Source organism: Ailuropoda melanoleuca, chromosome 17 (genome assembly GCF_002007445.2).
Source record: "Ailuropoda melanoleuca isolate Jingjing chromosome 17, ASM200744v2, whole genome shotgun sequence".
NCBI classification, from domain to species: Eukaryota; Metazoa; Chordata; class Mammalia; order Carnivora; family Ursidae; genus Ailuropoda; species Ailuropoda melanoleuca.
In genome coordinates this window covers 16,415,876-16,434,619 of record NC_048234.1, presented here as the reverse complement: position 1 = coordinate 16,434,619, position 18,744 = coordinate 16,415,876, and the positions used below count along the sequence as shown (strand labels likewise).

Here is an 18,744-nt window from a genome sequence, read left to right as displayed (position 1 = left end):
TTTTGCTCTGCCACCAGCAATGCATGCGAGATCCAATCTCTCTGCCTCCCTTCCTTCAACATTTGTATTTGGTAGGGTCCGTTGTTTTTTTGTTTGGATTTGCCTTGTTTTTGGCTCTGTGTTTTGCCATTCTAAAAAGTGTATAATGGCATTTTATTGTTTTTTAATTTGCATATCCTTTTTGTGTGTTTATTTGACATTCATATATTTTCTTTCACGAAATGTCTGTTCAAATCTTTTGTATCTTTTAAAATTGGATTGTTTTCATATAAAGTGTGAGTTAGTTGTCTATACGTTCTAGATATAAGTCCTTTTTAAACATCTATTTTGAAAATATTTTTGCTCAGGTTGTGACTTATTATGTATACTCTTAACCATGCCTTCTACACAAAGGCTTAAATTTGGACAACATCCTATTTGCCTTTTTCTTTTCTAAGTCCTGCTTTTGATGTGTGTCGGAGCTCTTCTCACCCAACCCAAGATCACAAACATCTCACTTGTTTTATTTTATAGTTTTAAATTTATGTTTAGCTCTATGATGCCCTTGGAGTTATTTTTTTATATCGTGTGAGGCGTGGTCCAAGATTCTTTTTTAGAATAGTTTTGTCCAAATTTACCATCACAATTTTTTGAAAATTTTTCACTAAATTGCCTTTGCACTTTGTTAAATATATGCCCATCACTCGTTTCTGAGGGCCACACCATCACCCAGTTGTTTCGAGAACATTCCTCCCGTGCTGTGGTTATAAATTGTTACTCTTCCCCTCTCTCCCCTCACCCGAGAGCTAGTGAATCTGACCATGGTAAGCTTCGGAAAGTAGGAATTGCTTCTCCAAACGTGGTTGGGAAAGCCCACTCAAGGGGCTTCAAGTCTCAAAAATTGCCTTCAAATCTGGAAGTTCAGTCTCCAGGATTTCCCGGCGCTTTCTCCATTTATGCATCTCCCCTAAATTTAGGGCCACGGGAGGCAGAGCAGCTGACTGAGCCCCAGACACTGGGGGCTTAAGGAGCAGCATTTTGGGAAGCTGACGTGCCCACTGTAGCAAGAACCTGCAAGAACACCTGTAGAAAAGCAAATTAAGAAGTGAGTAAATGTCACATCCGTTTTTATGCATTTCCCTTCATAGAAATGCCTCCCTGTAATATTTGTTTCAAATAGTCATGTGAAGAAGTGTAGGAATTACGTAACCGGAGCTTTGCAGGGCTCCACCTGGGTTTTGCAGCCGCTGGCAGTGATGCCACGGACGGACGTGAATTCACTGGGCTGGAAGGGTGCCCGCAGGACATTCCGTGAGTCACCGGGGTGGCTGCGCGCTCTGCGGGGAATAAATGAAGGAGGTGCAGGAGAGAGTGAATGCTGCCCCCTGGGGCAGGCAGGGGATTTTCGAGATTGAAAACAAAATCGAAATCAGCTTTCCCCGTCAACACACTGCAGCTGATATTTCAGAGTGATTTAAACCCTGAAGATGAAAACTCACCATTTAACCTTCCAAAATGGTATTCTAAGGACGTTCTTACAGGCTGATAACTGTTGCAGAATGAGGCATTTCAGTTGCCTGAGGCGCCCTGATGAAGCTTTGAAACATCTTCATTTCAAACCATAGTGCAGACCCTGGGGCCTGGCTGCCAGTCTTGGCTCCCTCTTTGCTAACTGTGTGCCCTTGGGGCATTTTCTTAATTTACGAAAAGACGGGAAGAACCGTTGTGCCAGATGCCGTCGGTGCCCTGTCTGTAATTCCTTGGTGTCCCCGAGTGCCCCCCCGAATGCCCTATGCCCACCTTCCTGAATCGCTCTGCCTGGAGGTTCCCCTGGCCACGGGCGCACACCTGCCCTGGCTGTTGGCAGGTGGGAAATGCCCAAAAAGGCCAGCGACGGCAGGTGTCCGCCGGTGGGTGCACGCTGGCCCAGGACTCAAGCTCAATTCTGATGTGCTCTTCGGACAGTCTTTTGAGGGTCCTCACAGGGGTGGAGCCTCAGTTGATCCCACCACCAAGCAGCTCCCCACTGCACTCTGCCCTTCTGTTCTCTGTGTCACCTCCCCACCCGCTCACAAGGCTTAAGAGCACATTTCAAGCAAACCATTCACACCCAGAGCTCTTCTCTGAGAGGAGTCCAATCAAAGACAAAAGCCTTTACCTAATGGAGTTGTGAAAATTAATGAAATGATGTGTAAAAGGAACAAGCCTGGTGCATATCCAAAAGGAGCAGCCAGTGAATATTAATGGTAATTACTGTCACAAATATTATACAATTGATGTTACATTAGAATTTCTAACACGAATAATTGCATGAAATATGCATCTATCATAACACAGATTTTTAATGTATTTACTAACAATATGAAATGCAAAATTGTTCAATTCCCAAGTGGCTGTAGCAGAGATGAAATATAAACCATTTATTCTTCAAATTATCTTAAATTCTTAGGTGCCACGTTTTATAACCAGAAAACCAATTCCTGTATCTCAAACTTCAATTTCAGTCCACCGATTTTGCAGATACAACTCCTGAGGGAGGGGGAACTTGGGCGGCTCAGTCAGTGAAGCGTCTGCCTTCAGCTCAGGTCATGATCCCAGGGCCCTGGGATGGAGCCCCCATGTCAGGCTCCTTGCTCAGGGGGGCCTGCTTTTCCCTCTCCCTCTGCTGCTCCCCTTGCTTCTGTGCGAGCTCTCTCTCTCTGCCCCTCTCTCTCTCCTCTCTCTCTCTTCCTCTCTTCTCTCTTTCTGTCTCTCTCAAATAAATAAATAAAATCATAAAAAAATCCTGAGGCAAAGATGTTACCTGACCTACCTTGGGTCACACTCCTGACTAGGTTTTCCAGCTTTGGGCTCTCGGCCCAGTGTTCTTGCCAGCAGGCTTCCCGCAGAAGCTGTATTACGAGATCATCACGAAAGATAAAGACATCAAATAACCAGAAGGAGCTGATCCTGACGGGGGTTAAGAGAAAGTTTACGCTATAGCTTACTGTTGACTCATGACAGTAGCTAATGGCTTGCCCAGTTGCGGGGGGATTCAAAATAGCAAGGTTAGAATACTTGCGACAAGGAAGTCTGGGGAACAAATGTGTGGACAGGCTCTGGGAAGGGACACGGATGTGCAGTCGTCCATTTCCAGGGACTCTTGAGATACGAGGAGGTGCGGGTGGAGAAAGTGGTCCTCTTGGGATCATCAGCGGGCCGCTCCCCTTAGCCAGCCCGGTGCCTGTTCAATGCGTCCTTTGGCAGCAGGGACAGAAGCTGTTCAGGACAACAACCGCAAACCCCCTCCCAAGGGCCCCCCACTGCTATCTGGCCAATCCCATGGTTGAGCGCCTCCTTCCAACAGCAGAAGTCACTGCTGAGCGCCTGTCACAGTACTGACCCTGGGGCGGGGACAGCTAACTAGTGGCGGGCAGGTAGGTTATTCAGGGTTCCATTTGCCATGGAAGGAGCAGCACCTTGTCCTTATTGGCATGCGTGCATGCAGAATGCCGTGCACCTGCAATTACAGTGTCATGCAAAGCAGATTCGCCACCATAAAAAAAGAAAAAGAAATCCGCTGTGATTTACCTATTCCATCTTCCCACGCTTCCTCCCGGAACCTCTGGCAGCCAGTGATCATTTTAGTGCCAACACAGTTTACCTTCTCGAAAAGGTCATGTGATTGGATATAGATTTTCCAATTATACAGTGTACGTCCTTTTCAGACAAGCTTGTTTCACTCGGCACTGTGCCTTTAAGATTCACCTGTGTCTTTATGTAGCTTGAGACAGCTGCTCTTTCCATTGCCAAGTGATTTTCCAATATATGGATGTACGACGATTTGTTTATCCTTTCAATTCATTGAAGGGCATCTTAGTTGCTCCCAGTTTTTGGCAATTGTGAATAAAATGTCCCTAAATGTTTATGTGCTTGTTTTTGTGTGGGTGTGTTTTTAACTCCACTGGGTAAATACCAAGAAGTGTGATTGTTGGAATGTGTGGTAAAACCACGCATGGCTCTGAACGAAACTGCCGAACTGGCTGCACCGTTGGGACACCTTGTGTCCCAAGAGCCCCGAGAGTCCCCATTGCTGCACATCTTCACCAGCAGCGGTCACTGCGGGGTCTTGGGCTTTCGTCACTCTGACCAGGGTGTGGGTTCGCCCAGTTTCATCATTTCCAGGATTCTTTTCAAAGAACCACCTTGTGATGACTTTATTTTCTCTACTATTTTCCTGTTTTTGAGTGCAAGCATTTCTGTGTTAATTTATTATTTCTTTTGCTCGTTCCTTAGGCTTACATTCAGCATGTTTCCCTTGTTGACTAGGGTAAAATCCTAGGACATTGTTCTCAGACCTGTGTTAGTTTCTAACACAAGTACTGTAAGTACTGCTTTTTCTCTGACACCCCAACATTTTAATAAATTGTAACTTTACTTTCATTTTGCTCAAAATATTTCCCAATTTATCTTCAGAATCCTTCTTTGACGTAGGTGCTGTTTGGGCCATTTAGAAATTTCCAAATATGCACGACCCCTCCGGCTTTCTTTCTATTGTATATTTTTACATTAATTCTACAGTAGTCTGAGGACATATTTCTCCAAAGAAGGCAGATAGATGACCATATAGAGAATATGTAAAGATGGTCGCCATCACTCATCATCAGGGCAATGCAAACCGAAACCACAATGAGCTGTCGTCTCATACCTGTTACGATGACCATTATCAAAGCACAGAGTATAACAAGTATTCAGACGTTGGTGACGATGTGGAGAAATTGGAAGCCTTGTGCGTTGTCTGTTGTACATTGTAACATAGAGCAACCACTGTGGAAAACAGTATAGGGAGTCTTCAGTTAAAAACTGCTAATCCAGTTCGACCACTGGAATACCATGTGATCCAACAATCCTTCTGAATATATATACCCCAGAGAACTGAAAGCAAGATGTCAAAGACGTATTTGTGTACATGTGTTCTTGCAGCATTGTTCACGATAGCCAAGAGAGTAAAGCAACCCGAGTGCCCATCAACAGTTGAGCAGAAAAACTAGTATCATATATACACACAAAGGAATACTATTCAGTCTTGAAAAAGAGAGAAATGCTGGAGTGCCTGGGTGGCTTTAGTCAGTTAAGCGTCTGACTTCAGCTCAGATTAGGGTGTCAGGGTCCTGGGATTGAGCCCTGCATGGGGTTCCCCACTCAGCAGGGAGTCTGCTTCTCCTTGTACCCGTCCCCCCAGCTTATGCGCATGCATTCTCTCTCTCTCTCATATAAATAAATAAAATCTTTTAAAAAAAGATAGAAATGCTGTCAATGCTACAAAATGAGTAAATCTTGAAGGACCCTGTGCTGAGTGAAGTGAGTAAATCACAAACAGACAAAGACTCTGATTGAACTTATATGCGATTTGATTCTTAGAATCAAAGTCGAACATTGGTTGTAAGGGGCTGGAAGGGAGAGGAGAAAAAGCAGAGCTGTTTCTCAATGCATATAGAGTTGTATTTTGAAAGGTGAAAGAGTTCTAGAGCTCTGTTGCCCACCAATGTGAGTGCAGTTAATAATATTGTGCTGGACACTTAAAATGCTTAAGATGGTAAAAAAAACAAAACACGCTTCGTAAACTTTACTTAATTCTTATGGATGTTTGAACTTTTATATCTTTAAATGCATGATTTTCTACTTTTCAGAATTTTCGTAGACACACATACTTTTTTCTATGATAATGTAAGTTTAAAAATGAAGTGCTTACTTTTGTATAAATGATAATCTCTCCACTAGTAAGAAAACATAGACGTTTATGGCACAAATTTACTCTAAAATACTGTTTTTGCCGCTATCTCAATAAATCACCTGACAACCTGAACTGATTTAAACACCAAAGAGATTTTATTTTTATAATTAAGTTCAGATGTACCCATGCAAAAATAATGAAGAGTTAAGAGCATGTCTCTTTTATTCAAAACTGTCTCCATTTTTCAGCCTCCTTTTACTTTCAGGAAATTATACTCTTTCTGTTTTCTGTGTTTTACTAAATTAAGAGTACAAGGTGCTAAAGGGAGAAGCCAGCTCAGAGCTTTCGTTCCAGTTCATCAAATTTAATTTTAATTATGAGCGGTTAATCAAAATAAGGCCCTGGAGGGAAGGTTTAAGCAACTGGGATTGCTTAGACGAGAAAACAGAAGCCTCTGGAAAGGTGTGCAAACAGAGGGTGATGATGAGAAATATTACAGAGCCCACCAGCGGGGAATGGGAATTTGGGCTGGAGCATCAGGGATTTTAGGTTAAATTTAGCAAAGGTTTCTTGGGAGTTCATACTGAAGAATTACATGGATGTATTGGTCAGGAGTTTAACTTGTTATTCTTCGTCTTCGTGCAAACACTGTGAGGTGAGTGTTTTTAATCTCATAGAGGCAGGGAGAAGGGTAGAAACTTTCCTGAGATGACACAGCTGCCCCATAAATGGGCCAGGACTTTTGCCCGGATTCTCTGTTCCCCAGGCGTGCCTGCGGCCACCTGCACGGGCACCGCGCGGGCGGCCAGAGCCTCCTGCAGGCGGGCGAGCCTTCCGCGTCCCGCGTGGCCGGGGATTGTCTCCAGCAGCCGGAACGCGTTTGCTGAGGGTGGGCTTCAGCAGGCGGCCCAGGGCAGACGTCCCTGTTCACGACCCACTGTCTTCCTCTCCACTTGGCACCCCCGCATACGCTTCTTTTACTCCTGACCATTAAGGTCAGGACATGCTCACCGGCTCCGGAATGTCTTACACCTGATGGTGGTCCAGTGACCATCAATAAGCCATCTCCTCTCTTCCCAGCTTGGATTCCACATGTATTGCTCACAATCACGCATAAGCGCAGGGCAGCTCTGGTTGTAAGACCGGGGAAAAGGAAAAGAAAACCATGGGAACCCACATCATCCCATCATCCGTCTTGAAAGCCCGCTGAGAGGCCCCTTCTGGATCTCCACCAAGCTCCCCTCTGCTCCTGTAATCTCTGTGTACTTTTCTTGAAGCAAGAGTAAGCAGAGGAAGAGAATTTGTTTTATCGTATGATTTACAAATTAATTAATTGTCCTTTGTTTTTTGTCTTTTATCTTTAACACGAAACACGGTATTTCACCATCATTATGTAACAAGATGGTGATAGACTAGTCTGAACTTCCCAGACTTTGAAACACATGTTGTCAGACATGTGTGTGTTTAAATAGAGCAAAGAATTTCAATTTTAATGAAAAAGTATTAAACGCATAAATGTTTTTAAGCAATTTAATCCTTATCTAGTCCCAATATGTCCCCAGTTCCATAAGGGAGAATCAAAATGTTGGGTAGAGAGAATTTGGATCTGACTCAATGAGTCCAAGCCCTTAGTTTGAATGCACGTTGGGCACTGGCTGGCTACGGGTCCCCTGGCGAGCTCTAGCTGTGTGACTCCAGGACAGCCTGTTTGGTTGTTTTAAAAACACCTGCCTCTAGGAAGGGAAGAATGAAGGGGGGTAAACAGAAGGGGGAATGAACCATGAGAGTCTATGGACTCTGGAAAACAAACTGAGGGCTTCAGAGGGGAGGGGGGTGGGGGATGGGCTAGCCCAGGGATGGGTATTAAGGAGGGCATGTATTGCATGGTGCACTGGGTGTTATACGCAAACAATGAATCATGGAACATTACATCAAAAACCAGGGATGTACTGTATGGTGACTAACATAACGTAATAAAAAATTATTATTAACAAATAAAAAATAAAAAAATAAAAGCACCTGCCTCACAGTATGGCCATGAGGGTTAGGTGATCAGCAGAGAGAGAAGAAAGCACGTGGGAGGTGCTAAAAAAAGATGGAAGCTCCTTATTTAAATTGAATGAGTGTGGAATTTTATATTCAAGAGCAAAATCATGTTTCAACTTTATAGCAAAACAGAACCATGACTTTCCCAGCATCACCATCTAGATGGCTGTAAACGACCCGGCTCCTTGTCTTCGCTGAATCACGAAGGTCCGTCCAAGCATAACGACTGTTTGAGGTAGGTACCCCATCGATGACCTCTTTGCATGGAGCTCCCTCTATATTCTTCATGGCCCTATGGTACTCCTGGGCCATTTCAATCGTTTTCCTTGACGTCGTATACTTACAAAAAGAGAAAAACTTGAGACCATGTTTCCCTGAAACAACAGAATCTCAGCTCCAGTGTATCCCTGGGTAATAGTTTTGGACTGAGTGCAAACCAGATTTAGTAGTTCTGTTGTGTAAATGCTCAAAAAGTCATTTTAATACATTTATGAGATTTTTTTTCCCTGTGATATCTTTATCTATCTGGCAGTTAAATGTTTCCTGGGTCTTGACAGTAAATATTAAGGAAGACATTTCAGGGTGATGTGTTTCCCCCAGCAGATGACTTGGCTTCTTAAATCTCCAGTGAAAATAAGATGCGTGTAGCAAATGAGGGTTTCGCTTAGTTTTATCAAGCTACGTTGAGGCTGTGTAGGTAATAAAGGGGGTGTTCTCCCTGAAGGTTTTACAGGGCAGTGATTAATCCAGGACGGAGTATGTGCTCATCCCAGGGATTATCAGAAAGAAGCACTGTACTTTCCTGGAGGTCATGGTGAAATGCAGGATTACGGGCACAAGCCTGTGATTGTTGCCAAGAAACCATTCTAATGTTAGCGGCATGGGATCAAGCATTCATTTGGGCACCCATTCAACAAATATTTGTTGAGGGCTTGTCATCTTCTAGGTATTGGGGTGCAGCAGCAAGCAACAGGAAAGGTCACGTCTCTCATGGAGGCCACATCCTGGTGAGTGTGTGGGGGGGGAGAGGTTCCAGACAGAACAGACTTAGAGAAACAACGCAGACACTGTCGTACTATGATAAAAATACACAAAAGAGTGACCTCTGTGGTTGGGGATTGGGGAGAGCGTGTCCGAGGGGCTCACGGAGTCCTGGCTCTCAAGAGGAAGTCCTGGGGATCTCAAGAAGAGCCATGGGACTGAGGGCACAGCACTGGTGAAGGGCTGGGGTGAGAAAGCCACTTGGGATGAGGCGCAAACAGCAACAGGATTGATGGAGGGCTGTGGCGGTGAAAGACGGTCTGAGTGTGGGGAGATTGGGCCGGAGGAGCAGACAGCATCCGTTCCAGATGAAACTTTCCGACAATAGTGAGGAGTATGGGGAGACCATCAGAGGACTTGAAGCTGGAAAATCACCTTACTTTCTAGTAAGTTTATACTGGTGGGTATGTTCAGAGGAGATTGTGGGTGAGGGAGAGTGGAGATGGGGACACTAGTGTGAGCTCTGTTTCAAGAGACCGTGCCACGGTTCAGATGGCTGAGCGGGAAAGGGCTGGAACACGGGCGTCTCCCAGCACTTTGTGCCAGTGCCTTGGCTGGGACGAAGGGTAAAATGTCCTCCTTGTTCTCCATTCCCTCAACCCTGAACCCTGATCGACCATTGAGTATTCTCTGCAATTTGTCTTTGGCTCACTGGGGTGGTTTGGCAAGAGACAAGGAGCAAAGACGCATCAATGTTAGGGCAGCTGCCCCACTGCTCACTTGAGAAGGAGAGTTCAGGAAAACAGACAATCCAATATTCCCAGGAAAGGCTTAAGGCGTATTTCCACTTAAATATTTGCATTCAGTTCGTGTCCTTGTGTGTCAAATCAGTAGATTCTGTTCATGTTTGACACCTGCTCCTGGGAACTGAAATCAAATCCAGATTTTTAAGAGCAGATTTACAAATGCATTTTGAAATACATTTCTTTTTCCTGCTAGGAAATGCAGGCACACAATACAGGCACACAAAGGGGCACCTGGGTGGCTCAGTCGGTTACGCGTCTGACTCTTGATTTCAGCTCAGGGTCATGAGATCGAGCCCCAAGTTGGGCTCCATACTGGGCTTGGAACCTTCTTCAGATTCTCTCTCTCCCTCTGCCTGTGCCCCTTCACCTCCCCACCCCATCGCACATGCATGCTCTCTCAAAACAAAACACAAAACAACAATACAGGCACATTGTTTTCTGTCCTTACTTTCTCAATTACCACAAGTTAGATATTTCTGTTTAAAATGTTAAAACATCAAGTGAAAGAAGACAGTTTGAAAAGGCTACATAAGGTTGTAGGATTCCAATTATATATGTTCTGGAAAAGGCAAAACTACAGAGACAGGAAAAAAGGTCAGTAGTTGCCAGGGGTTCATAAGAGGGATGGGAGGCTTGACTAGGTGAAACACAGAGAGTTTTTAGGGGTCAAACTGTTCTGTATTATTCTGTAAGGGCAAGCACGTGGCATTTAACATTTGTCAAAACCCACAGAACTTTACAGAACAAAGAGCGAAACTCAATCTATGGAAATTGAAACTTCATTTAGGAAACTGAGGGTCTCAGGGAAGACTGCAGGCTGTGTACGACAAACGTATGAAACAACCTCACCGAAGGGACTCAGGGCAGAAAATGTTGACGTCCGTAGCTTTGGGAACAAGCAGCCTGCGAGACTAAAGTCGAAGTTCTCCCGTAAGCGTGCGCTGTGTGCATAGCGTTGCCTCCTACGGGGGTCTGGGCTGACCACGCTACGCCAATGCTGCTGGGTGTTTAACCTGGCTTTGAAAAGTTAAGTGACTGCCTGATACGTAGTGGGAGCCAGGTTTCTCACTGTTGGGGGTGGAGTTTAGAGATAAGCAAGGGGAGGAGGCTAGAATGATCCACGTTGTAATAGATAGCATTGGAAACCAGCAGAACCCATGCTAGTTAATGTGAATACAGAGGTTTGCAAATGGAAATATCAATAGATGTGTGTAAGTCCTCACGTTAATATGCACGTATATATTTACCTGCTCTGTCTGCTTATAGAGCCTAAAAGATATAATACCCTAGTAAGTACATGCATCTAACACCATTCTCCACTAAACTGAACCAGCGATCCTCAGAGAAATGGCTGATTCTAGGGCTGGGGCATAAAATACACCAGGGGAACCTAGAGAATCTTGTAGTGTGAGAAAGTAAAGGAATGCTAATGGACGGAGTGCGCTCCCCTGGCACGGGGGTCAGCTGGAGGAACCGCCAGGGCCTACAGCTGGCACGGTCTGAGCACACACGAAGAATTAAGAAGCTTTGGATTATAAAAATACATATAAAAATAAATATCTGTGACTTCATACTGGTATAAATAAGTGCGGGGAATAGACACATCCCACACGAAGAGGGATTTCAGCTAAAGTGGGTTCATCCCGTCCACTCCAGGAAAGGAGGCGTGACTGCCATCTCCTCAAGTACGGGCTGCACACAGTGACTTCTTCCCAAAGATAAGGTCACTCGTCAGTGGAGAAGCGCAGCGGCACGATGCCAACCAGTGGCCAAGGTGAGCATCCGGAACGCTAAACCACGTGACGGCGTAAACCTTGGTACGAGACAATGACAATGGTGGTTTATTTCCGTGATCTTTCACTTCCAGTGCAGCCTCAAGAAAAGCACCAGAGGAATTGCAACAGAGGCGTGGTCTACAAAGCTCTTCCTCAAAGCTGTCAAGGTCATCGGAAACTAAAATGTTTGAGAAACTGTCATGGCCATAGGAACCTAGGTAAATGTGACAACTTCTTGTGGCAAAAGACATCAGGTGAAAACCAAGACGTCTGAATGAAGTGTGAACTTCAGTTAATAATATACCGATATCGGTTCACTGGTGGTAACAGTTGTAACTAAATAACAAATTATAATGTACACTAGCGTGAGGTGTTAACAGAAGAAAGTAAGTAGGATATATTGGAACTCTTTGTACTACCATCTTAATTTTTCTATAAGTCTAAAACTGTTCTGAAAATTAAAGTCTATTTAAAGAATGTCATGGAGGAAGATTTCCAGTTAGAGGTGAGATGGAGAGGTGCATTTCTCCCTATCCCTACTGCTGTGAACAGCTAACGCCCCGGGTACCATGTGTAAAACGAACATGAACAGGTACCCTGACTAGAGACCTTGGAACTTAAGGAAGAAGAGGATGATGAGTTCTTTTGATTTGCTTTTCTCCTTCAAATATCCCAGTCTGTGTATTAGAGAAGTCTGCAACTCAGAAATGCCAACAAGTGCAGACAAGAAAGACTTAATACTTCTATCTGGCCAAAGGACTCAGAAAGGGGCAATCTAGCAAGACAGGAACCCTGTTGGCACTAACCCTTCTTTTCCAGTCAAACACAACAGCAAGAAAATGTGGCCCTTCCACCCCCATGAACAAATCCAAGTGGGAAACCAGAAATTCCATCTTGCCCAACAGGGAGATTTTCTTCCTCTCCCCCCTGGGTAGTGTCAGGAGAGGTCAAGAGGAAGCCTGAGAGTAACCGGCCGAGAACAGGTGACAGGGTACTCTTCCCCGTCCCCATCACCCCTGTAGAGGCCAAGGCAGGGTCTACACTTCCACTCTGCCTGGAAGTAAAGAGCCAATCCCCCCGATTCACCACTGGGGTGGGAACTGTTGAGGCTGTGTGCAGAGTGGGGACGTCTCCCACCACCCCAAGGTAATGAGACTTCTCCTCACCCCAGGGAGCCTGGATGCCCCACTTCACCCAGCAATAGGATGCTCGTGCATTCACCTCTGAGTGGGTGTCTGTGGAGACCTGTGGAGAGCCTTAACTCCCACATCAGTCTGGCAGCAATGAGGCACCACTTCCCATCCCCCCCAGAGTAGTGTTAGGGGAGACGGTGCAGCCCAGTGTTTCCATCCTCCAGCCACTGATAATGAGACCCCCCTTCTCTACCCTGTGGTATCATTAGAGGCCAAGTGGGGCCTCTCTTTCAGAAAATATATGATGAGAAATTACTTCTCACTTCATTCTTTGAAGTCAGTATTACCGGGTAATGAAAACAAAGATACTGCAAACAAGAAAACTTTAGATAAATATTTCTCATGAATACATACACAGAAATTCTTTAAAACATAAAGTAAATCTAATTAAGCAATATACAAAATGAATTATACACTATGATCAAGGTGATTTATTCCAGGGATGCAGACCATTTCTGTACTCAAATATCAATAAATGTAATTTATCATATTTTTAAAACCCACGTAAATGTGCCAATTGATGAAGAAACACACTTGATAAAATTCAAACAACCACTCATGAGGAACTAGCTCAACAAAAGTAGATATAGAGAGAATTCCTCAGTCTGTGAAGAATATCAAATAAGACCTGCAGCTAACATAGTATTTTATAGTGAAGATTGCTTTCCCCGTAAGATCAGGAATAAGGCAAGGATGCCCACTCTAAATACTGCTATTAAATATAGGCCTGGAGGTTCTAGCCAGTTCAATAAAGAAGAAAAAAAGTAAAATGTATGCACATCAGGAAGGAGGAAAGAAAATTTTCACCATTTGTGGAAGATGTTACAGCCCATGTAGTAAGTCCCAAGGAAATCTGCAGACCCCTAGAATTACATGTGAGTCCCTCAATGTCACAGAATCTAGGAGCAACAGACAAAAAAACCACATTTCTACATAGTAACAAAGAATACTTAGAAACCAAATTAAAATCATAGCATTCGTAAATGGCCAAAAAAGTAAAATAGTCACATACAACAGGGTCTGCTGAAAGCAACAGAAAACAACGTTAATCTAAATAAGTGGAAAGACATTCGCTGTTCATGAGTTGGAAGACCAAACCCAGCAAAAATACTAATTCTCCTCAAACGAACATACAGGATTCATGCAATTCCTGTCCAAAACATAGCAAAAACTGTGCTAGACTTCAATAAGCTTTGTCTCCTGTTTATGTGGAAAGGCCAAAGAACTGGAACAGCTGAAATGGTTTTGAAAAAGAAGAATGAAACCGGAGGAATCGCTTTTGGCAGTTTTGTATCCCTTGCTGTACCCTTGCTGCTCCAGTCCTCACGTCCGTGTGGGATTGATGGAGGCACCACGCGGAGACCAAGGAGGCAGCCGAGAGCTGAGTAGCAGGCCCACACCAGTCTGGCCAACTGGTTTTTGACAAAGGTGAAAAGCTCCTGTGTTGGCAGAAGAATCATCTTTTCAGCAAACACTATGGAAGCAATTGAGTATCTGTTGTTTTAAAGAAAGTGAGTCTCCATCTGAACGTTACAGTGTATGCGATGCAAGTCCGATAGGTCACATATTCAATGTAAAACATGAAAACATTAAACTTTCAGGAGAATGTGTAGAAAAAAATCTTCAGGGCCTGTGGATAGGTGAAGAGTTTTAGATAAGACACCGAGAGTAACATCTATAAAAGAAAAGAGAATGGATGTGTTGAACTTCATCAAACTAAAACATTTCGGTGGGCAAAATGTCTTGTTAAGAGGATGAAAAGACAATCTGCAGATTAGAGAATGTACGTGCAAGCAACACACCTAACAAAAGATACATACGTAGAATATATTTAAAAAATTCTCAAAACACAATGGAAAAAATATATGAAATTGACAAAAGACGTGAACATTTTGCCAAAGACGGATGCCCGATAAACGCATGAAAGATATTTGAACACATGAATCACTAAGAAGTGCAAATTAAAACCTCAACGAGATATCAATACGTACCTATGAGAATGGTTAAAAACAAAACAAAACGAAACGCTGGCAAGGATGCAGAGAAACTGGATCCTTCCTAATGCACCAATCTGGAAGGAAGTTAGAGTCTCTAAGAAACCAAACATAGACTTAGCATATGATACAGCGATCACACTTCTGGGCATTTATCTCAGAGAGATGAAAACTTATGGCCACACAAGAAACTGTATATAAATGTTCATAGCAATTTTATACTTAATAGCCGAGAACTGGAGAAAAGGCAAATGTCCTAGAGCGTGCGAATGAGTAAACCACAGCCGTGCAGAGGCCCACACTGTTGCTACAGTCACCAAATTACAGAGGCAGAGGGCAGGTGAGCGGTGCCAGCGTTAGTGGCAGCACAAGGGGATCTTTTGTGATTATGGATCAGTTCTTTATCTCGAATATGGAGGTGGTTACACAAATGTACACATGCAATAAAATGGTACAGAACCACACACACACACACACGCACACACACAGGTAACGATGATAAAATCCGCATGATGTCTGTGCCTGGTACCAATGTCAATGTCCTAGTCTGATTTTACACCCACTTACGCAAGATGTTAAGATGTCACCATTGGAGAAACCTGGACAAAGGGTACAGGGACGACTCTATCATTTTTGCATCATCCTGTGATTGATGATTACGTCAACAATTAAAACTGCTTAAAATGCTATGGAGGACCCTACATTCTCTGGGGAAAATACAGCACTCTGTGTTTCTACTCCTCTGCCTTTATTAGGGCTACCAGTTGAAAATACCTGCATAAGGTAATCATATCACACGTCTGCTGCTAGTATACTGGATAGTTTTCTCTTGGCCTTAAGGGGTTTCCAGAATGGGGATGGGATGTGGCGATGTTGGCAGTGCTGGTGGAGGAATCCATGGTTATGAGACTGGGAGGGATACGAGAGCTGGGACACCCTGGGGGAAAGCCCCGAAGATGAATGAAGGCTGCAGAGGGTGGTGGGGGAGGGAAGGTGAATGTGTCCCATGCGGGGTCATCTCTAGGGCTGGGCAACGCCCAAGGACAGTGGAAGAGCCTCCAGGGTGTGGAGACCCGGGCACTGACTGTGGCAGAGAAACAGGTGCCGTTTAAGGAGGTAGTTGTTGTCATTACGTCTTCTGGAAAAAATCCTTTCATGTAATGCAGGAAAAATAAAAAATTCTTACTCAGAACTTGATTAGTTTATGGAAAGCCAAAAATAACCAGAACCATATGTTAGGAGGAAGAAAACAGTTACATTTAAATCATCGTTCTTAGAAAATAAGGCAATTTTAAAAAATGTGTGTGAAAAGACTCCCCAGGAATGGGAGAGATACTTGCAAATCATATTTCTGGTAAGGGTTTCGTGTCCAGAATATACAAAGAGCTCTTACAATTTAACAATAAAAGACAAATGGCCCAACTAAAAACACGGGCAAGGCATTTAAATAAATACATCTCTGGGGGCGCCTGGGTGGCACAGCGGTTGAGCGTCTGCCTTCAGCTCAGGGCGTAATCCCGGCATTATGGGATCGAGCCCCACATCAGGCTCCTCCGCTAGGAGCCTGCTTCTTCCTCTCCCACTCCCCCTGCTTGTGTTCCCTCTCTCGCTGGCTGTCTCTATCTCTGTCGAATAAATAAATAACAAATCTTTAAAAAAATTATTTAAATAAATACATCTCTGAAGGAGATATGCAAGTGAGAAAGAATCCATGAAAAGATGCTCAAAATCATTAGTCATCAGGAATGCAAATCGAAACCACAATGAGACGTCACCTCACATCCATGAAGACAGGTGTAACAGTAAAAAAAGAAAAGAAACTTGCGAATGTTGGTGATGATATTGACGAAATGAGATTCTCATATGTTGGTGGTGAGAATGTAAAATGCACAGTCACTGTGGAAAGTTCCTCAAAAAGTTAAATATATGATTACCATATGATCCAGCAATTCTACTCCGAGTTACAAGCCCAAGAAAATTGAAAACATATATTCGCACAAGAATTTGTACATGAATATTCATAGCAACGATATCGTAGCAACCATAAAATAGAAATCACCAAGATGTCCATGAGTCGATGAATGAAGAAACAAGAAACATGGCAGATGTCCATATGAAGACATAGAATTCATCTATAAAAACAAACGAAATATTGCTACATGCTGAACCTCTGCTATAACATACATGAACTCGAAACAATAAGCCAAGTGACCGAATCAAGACCAAAAAACCACCTATTTTATGATTCTATTTATAGGAAATGTCCAGAATAGTCAAACCCATAGGGACAGAAAGCAGATCAGTGGTGGCCAGAGGTTGGGGGAGTGTGGGTATGTTTTGGGGGTGGTGAGGTGATCTGGAGTCGGGTCGTGATGCTGGAGGTACAGTGAGCACACTGGGGACACTGAGAAGGAGACGTTAAGTGGGAGAAATGATCCTATGTGACTTACACCGCAGTCAAGGAAACAGAGGGTTTCCTTTGTTCCCCTCACGTGGGTACGAACACTGACAGGAATGAAGGTCATTGGCAAGGAGCTGAGTCGGATGTGGGCAGCGTCGTCTTTCTGAGAAGCAAGAAAGAAAAAGAAAACGGGAGACAATTTAGAATTCATGTATGTTCTGCTTCAGTTTCTTTTTTGAGTCATGCTGTGCATTTCTAAGGAGCACAGGCATTCTAAATCATTTCATGGTTTACCCACTCCGGGGATTTTAAAAAACCTCTCCTTTCTCTACCTGCAGAGCTGTGGAGGGAAGGAATTATGCCAGGGGACGGGCAGCAGACCGTGAAAATCAAGTAAATTAATTTGCCTTTTAACTGTGGTCGTGAAAAGTTCCATAACAGAAGCTTAAGTTGGCTTATATTTTGGATAAATTTGGACTTTTCCACTCTTGCAAACTTAAGCCATTGTCGTAAAAGATGCACAGTTATACTGCCATTCAGTCTTGTTTAGACGGTGGGTTCCCGCGTGCATCCCCCAGCATCACAGAGACCATGAAATAAAACACTGATCTCATCCTAACTGTGCCGAATCACACGCTTGCCTTACTTCTCCCCCTAAACATGGGGACTTACGGACTAAGACGCTAGCACGTCGACTCTGTCAGAGAAGTCCGTCCCAAGTTACTCAACAAGATCTCTTTTTAAAACCTTCACAACTGCATGCAAAGAAGGAAAACTAAGAATCAAATGCCCCATCGTCTGTGTATAATTTCCACAAACTTTAGCCAGAAAAATAAAAGGGGTTGATGAGGCCATGCCTATGCCCCCTATATCCCAAGCAAGCTTTGTAAGCTGACATCGTAAACACGCAGACATGCTTGTCCCACTCTGGAAAGACATTGTATCCCCAACGTTCGACTTCTGTTGAAGAAATATTTTAATGAGAATAAGTATATCCCGTTAATGCTTTCATGTCTGTTGACTTGGTTCAGGAGACAGAGGGTGGTAAGCAACTGAGGTTAGGAAATACAACAGAGCTGACATTTGGGAGATACCACAAAAAACAAAAGCCTCACCTGAAAAGCAACAGGATGGCGGTTGAACACATGAATTTATCTTCCACTCTGAAGCTCATAGAAAAGGCAAAAAATGATAGTAACAACAAGGGAAATGTTTTCAAAATTAGCAGCATGATTTTGAGGAATTTTAAAATCATGGGATAGAACAGAAACCAGTGAAAATAAAAACATTAATGAAAACAGGTACGAAAACTCTGTTGCTGTCTGTCAGTTTGATCACTGAAGCCCAGAAAATCTCCAGAAAAGTCCCCATTGTTGCGGAGAAATGATACTTCCTTTCAACCAATGATGTTGGGACAATAGACATACATCTGCAGACATACACCTCATTTCACATGACAATGAACTAAAACTTGATCATAGATCTAAATATAAAAGAGAAAGCTTTAAAACTTTTTTAGAAGAAAACAGAGTAGAAATCTTTGTGTCTTTATGTTAGGCAAGACATGACAACAAAAAACAATCCATAAAAGAAAAAATAGGATCTAATTTCACTTTGTTAAAATTAGCAACATTTACATTTAAAGACACCATTAAAAGATTCAAATCTAAGCCAGAGACTGGAAGAAAATTTTTGCGAATCACACATCTGATAAAGATTCCTATCTGCAGCATGTAAAGAGCTCTTCAAACTCCACGGTAAGAAAACAGACAGCCAGGGGCGCCTGGGTGGCACAGCGGTTAAGCGTCTGCCTTCGGCTCAGGGCGTGATCCTGGCGTTATGGGATCGAGCCCCAC

At 43.6% G+C, this 18,744-nt stretch overlaps 1 long non-coding RNA gene across 1 annotated transcript in view; it reads left to right on the top strand.

Annotated features, from left to right (window-relative positions):
• Window positions 1-317: 317 nt before the first annotated feature.
• The window catches only part of LOC117796946, a 28,652-nt gene continuing 10,225 nt past the window's right edge, over window positions 318-18,744 (top strand). The window contains exons 1-3 of the long non-coding RNA XR_004621702.1: window positions 318-1,084; window positions 7,863-7,973; window positions 8,685-8,745. This is a non-coding gene — a long non-coding RNA (uncharacterized LOC117796946). The remainder of the gene's footprint in view (window positions 1,085-7,862; window positions 7,974-8,684; window positions 8,746-18,744) is intronic.